This window comes from Saccostrea cucullata, unplaced genomic scaffold (genome assembly GCF_032062105.1).
Source record: "Saccostrea cucullata isolate Sc308-1 unplaced genomic scaffold, CSIRO_AGI_Scuc_v1 ctg60, whole genome shotgun sequence".
Lineage (NCBI taxonomy): Eukaryota > Metazoa > Mollusca > Bivalvia > Ostreida > Ostreidae > Saccostrea > Saccostrea cuccullata.
This window is the reverse complement of record NW_026931414.1, coordinates 445826-451286: the sequence shown is the minus strand read 5'-3', so window position 1 is coordinate 451286 and position 5461 is coordinate 445826. Positions and strand designations below refer to the sequence as shown.

The following is a 5461-nucleotide window of genomic DNA, read 5'->3' as shown; positions in this document are numbered from 1 at the left end:
AATAGCATAGAGATCTAAGTAGCCTTTGTGGGGTTATGAAGAGGGAAGGAAAATTTGAATAGGTCCAGGGTTTTCAAAGACTGTTTACTAATAGGGTAAATTAAGAATTGGATAGGTGGGTCTTCACTGTCAGTTAAATCACCATAATTGCCTCATATGCAGGATGCATGATTATAAAGAATCTCATTAAACACAATATTTTTTTCAGATATTTATGAGATGTCATGAAAGTAGCTACATTATGATTTTTGGCTTCATGGAATAGTAGAATTTTCTTTATGGAAGATCACATTTATTTGGGAAAAAGAGTTGTCAAATACTTGTGCAGACTGCAGACTTTTCAAATTCAAAGGGCACCATGTGTTCCTTGACAGGTTTGTGTTTAAAGCAACTGATATTATAAATATAAGACTGGGAATTTGTACTTTGTAAAGAAAATTTCATTTCATTCTTATATTTCTCGTGCAATTTCAGATTATTCATATTCATTTCCTTGGATAGGGCTGGGCTTTACAATGGGATTTTCAGCTGTTGAGCTATAAAGAATTACTATGTAGGGTTTCCAATGTAATTTTGTGAACAGAATCCAGAAATAAGAAGAGGAGGGACAATGCAGTTGCAGCATGAGCATGACCAATTACTTGCCACTGCTGAGAAAATGGTAAAGATAATAGTATAATACTATAGTATAGGAATTGCCTTGTCTGTCTGTCAATTTGCTGCATGCATTTTTCCCTATTCTGTTACTTTACTTCAAGAAGATAAGAGGCTCTTGTTTTTTTTCAAAGATAGCCAGAAGAATTTGTGAATAATCTTACCCAAGTCATTTGATGACATTTTCTTAAATTGGAAAATATAAATGTAGCATTATCATAAACATGACATTTATTTAAAAAATCTTAGAATATGTCAAGTATGGTTTATTTCAATTTAATCTGAAAACTGTCCTTTTCACAGGTACATGCTTTGAATACTACTCTTGTGTATTTGGAGACAGTCCAGTTGTTCTTTAAACCAGGAGTGGAAATTTCAGTGCTTGTTAAATTTTCTCCAGAACTTATTGGATGCTACATAGGAAGAAAATGGGGTCATACTGAACAGAATAGTTTGGATACACCTTATAGATTTTGAAAGCTTGAGACCTCAAGATCAACCCAAATGGTGTACCGAACATGAAGAAAAAAAGACAGTTTATAATTGAAGAAGCTTGCGTAGTGACCAATATTTCAGGGTATTTCATATATATTAACTTGTACGATTTTATTGGTACATGTACTTCAACATTGTTAACATCTTAATATTAAACATGTATCAGGTTCACTTGCAGGAATACACAAAAATTCAGAGTAAATTTTCAGTGTTTGTTTTGTTAGATAAGGTCAAAGATCAAGGTCAACAGTGCTTTTGTTTTACCAAATATAACACAATTATAAAGACTAATTTCCTGTATACAGGTATAGCAAATAATTCATAATATGACTTGGGAAGCTGTGACTTTTTTCTTTTAAATCTTATCTTAATTTAGAATAATGATGTATACTTAAGCAAGTAGAATTTTTTCAAGCATACAAAATTTTAAGGTCATTTTAATTTTGGAAGTGAATATAAAATATCAGGAAGCAGTCAAGCATTGTAATTTTTTTTGTTGTTAGTTATTGAGTAATATTCAAATTTTAATCTGCAATGAAATTAAAAATTAGAAATGTCCTAATTTGTTGATTTTAAAAACATGGTGTTCATTCATTTTGAGTTTGTTGCCATGACAATATTTCTGTCAAGAAAATGGCTCTGATATTCCTTTTTGTTCAGTTTGACTTATGACCTTTGACATTATGACCTCAAAATCTAGAGGGGTTCTCTACTTTTCAAGAAACCAGTATACTAAATTTGATGTCTGTGAAGCAATGGGTCCTCAAGATTTTGAATGATTAAAATCTACATTCTGGTATATCTAGAGAATTGTAACCCTTGACCTTTGACCTTGTGAACTCCAAACTAAAAGGGGCCATCTACTTATTTGTAAGTACCAGTGTACTGTAGTACTGTGTTTATTTTCTATTGAGCAAATTTATTTTTTTCTTCTAAGATTAGAGAGAACACACTTGGTCTATTGACTGACAAACAGTGCTAAGCAGTATGTGAATATCACCCTTTTCAAAGCACTGTAAAATAATACAGTTCAGGTAAACCCCCCCCCCCATTAACCCCATTTAACCCCTAAGAAATAATTAAATTGATTAAGAACAAAAATGTACTACATACTGGTATTTTTCAAAAGCAAAATTTAAATTTTTGAAAATATTTAACTAAGCAAAAAACTCCTTGCTGAAGTTCAAGGATGAGATAATTTGAAAAATTGAAAAAAAAAATGTACAACTTGAAGTAAAAAGTACAGCCAAAAATTTGAGAGTCCAAAGACAGATTTTTTATATAATGTAGAAAGACATGTTGTCTAATAATTGGTATATGATTGAGTTAATTCTAAGCGTCACTTTCTGAGTTATAGGTTTTGGAAAAGTGAGTATTTTCACCAGTTTTCAAAAATCTGGAAATATGCCAGATTTGTGACCTTTTTGCACTTAAACGGGGGAAAAGTTTGTGATTATGAAAAATTTTCCGAAACAAGTGTATCTTGTTACTTTCAACCATATAGGGATATTTTATATCATTATTAAATAAAATGCAGAATTTTTGAATATAAAATCCTATAAAATTCCTGTTTTCAACCTGTGTAAGGACCAAGAATTCTATTTTTAGTAACAATGTCGATTTACTCCCTTAAGTGAGACCACACTGAAAAAAATTTTGTGGCAAAATATTTCATATTATAGAAGAAATTTACACACAAAATATGAAGTTGATCAGAGAACCTTGCTCCCATAACCTTTTGCATGGTTTTCTCGTAGACATGCTCTTAATGTATTTCCATCCTTTAAGTTTTAAGGGTTCAAAGTACAATAATTTTTATTTTCACTGAGTATAGTTTAAATGAACTAATAGTAGCAAAAATGTATATGTTGCAATTTTATAAAGAAGTAAGGCAGCATTAAACAGAAGTGTATATCAGCATTAAAAAGGTCGAAAACCCTCTTTTCGTACTTCCCTGTGACAAACTCAAACTTGGATTCCTATTTTATTTTCGATGCTTGTTTCTGTTCCAGTTAGATTGGCAAGACCTACAGAACTGCTGACAGAAGATAAAAGAAATCATCCTCTAAACAAGAAAATTAGTTTAGTCCTGTAGTTCTTTCTAGAAAACATAGGAAAATAACGGAATCTAAAAAGACATCAAGCTGTCATACTGTCTTGATGGAGATGATCAACCAGAAAACAATATGACTTTGCATGGATACTTTTTTGTGTAATAAACGAAACAAAAGTGCATATGAAATATCTAAGAAGGATTATGTTTTATTTGTTTTTGTTAGTTACTGATAGGAAAGACGTACTCATGTGATATACTCACTAAGGAAGTGTTACTCACATTTGATCATTGTTAGATCAAAAATAGATTAATCCTTGACACATTACGATCATTTGAAGTAATCTCGGATTGTTGAAGCAGTAGATGGAGTTTGACAAAAGATTTCTTTTTATTTGCAAGTGCGATGCGCTTCTAGTGTTGCACTGTCCGTAAGTTGACACCTCGGAAGACTGACAACACAATAAATATGGTTGCAGGGAATTCATTTCACGGAGTTTCAAACGAATTTGAATTAACCGACAGAAAGGAAAATCAAGATCTAGTACTACAAACTCGGAACCACTGATATGGGTTATGCCCCAGCTGTCTTCATGTTCCTCAAACATTTTCGCGGATTCGAATCCCACTTTGGGACATGGAGACCGGTCCTTCGGAAAAGACTTAAAAGCGAGGTCCCACGTCGCAGTAGGTGCTGGCACGAAAAAGATCCCTCACTGCTCAATGGCCCTAAGTGCCGAGTATTGGTCAAAATTTGTAGCTCTCCACCGACAAGTTAATATGAGTGAAAAATTCTCGCGAGGGACGTTAAATAAGATACAATCAATCAATCAAATATTTTCTTTTTTGATATTATTTTCAATATGGATGGATCACTTGCAACGCTATACTCCAAGTGTTTGCCATACCAAATTTTATGAAAAATGATATAGCTTTACATGCTCTTGCAATTGAAAATCAAAGTTGGTGTGTATTAAAACTCCATGCAAGTTTTAACATTGAACTTGTGGATATCGATCTCTGATTTGCCTGGAACGGTAATTAAATTTAAAAGTATAAGGTAGTTGGGCCGTTCAAACCCTATGTACTGCATATCTCTTATTATAAGAAAAACTGGTAAAAATGGTTTCCAATCAGCTATAAATTTGCTTTTACTTATTTTTTCAGCAATGGTACATTCTGGTATGGGATTAACCCATGTTGTAAATTTTCTTAGCACCTGCAACATTCCACCTATTGAGACCACCACTGTGAGGATTAGAAGAAGGATAAAGAAATCTCATCGTCCATTGTTTGCCAGGCCAAGGAGTTTTGTCAAATGGGAAGAGAAGAAGAAATGAATGCTACAGCAGACCAACTGGAATACAGTTTCTCTGTAGGATGGCAGTCCGGGGGGTCAGGCTGTCAGTACAATAGTAATACTGGTAATGTCTTCTTTTAAATACTCCTTATTAATGTCAAGAAGTGTAGGAAATTACAATGGTAACATTATTTATCAAAACTATAGTCTAATTCCAACTTCATGCTATTTGCAATGCTTGGTTTAACCCTTCATGGGAAATGTAACATTTAAAGAGACATGGACACATTTTCAGCTAAATATTCTCAAATTAATTTTTCCATTTTTACAAATATTTAAATAGGGTCTTTCTAATGATCATCAAAAATTTGAATTTCAGTTGTTGAGATATCCAAGGTGGTGAAGGGGGGTTAAATTCTTCCAAACAAAACAAAGGAATTTGTAATGTATCCTCAAACAACAACAACATTGGTCCGTTTCTATGACAATATTTGTAAGAATTTTTTGCATCGGTCTGAAATAGGCCACCAACCTAATCCAATATTTAAGTTTAAATATTTGCATATTTGGTTCCTATTCCTTGATTTTCCTTTGAATTTTGCATAGCGTTGGAGGTCCTATTCATGATATGTTGTTGCAGACACTGAAAAGGCCGGCCGGAGTAGCGTTTGCGCACACCAAAGCAATTGAGGCCTACAGAAACTTTGTATTAATTGTTGTGGAGTTGTCACCATTTAACTGTGAAAAGGGTTTAAGGATGTAATCTGGTGATCATTTTATCCCAAGTAGGTCTTCGTACTTAAACATGTCGTAAAATTAAAACTGACAACAATTTACAAACAAGTTGGTAAAGTTTTTAAGAGTTACCTGTTCAACTATATTTTAAATATAAAAAATATTTTTGTGTTGTATTGATGACCAAGACGTGTGCAAAATTACAATATTTACGACATAGGCCA

The 5461-nt window shown here is 32.8% G+C and overlaps 1 long non-coding RNA gene across 1 annotated transcript; it reads left to right on the top strand.

The window, feature by feature from the left end:
- Positions 1 to 242: 242 nt before the first annotated feature.
- On the top strand, positions 243 to 1719 carry LOC134232570 (uncharacterized). Its single transcript, XR_009984802.1, has 3 exons — positions 243 to 374; positions 475 to 661; positions 958 to 1719. It is a non-coding gene; the product is annotated as an uncharacterized LOC134232570 (long non-coding RNA).
- The last annotated feature ends 3742 nt before the right edge of the window (positions 1720 to 5461 follow it).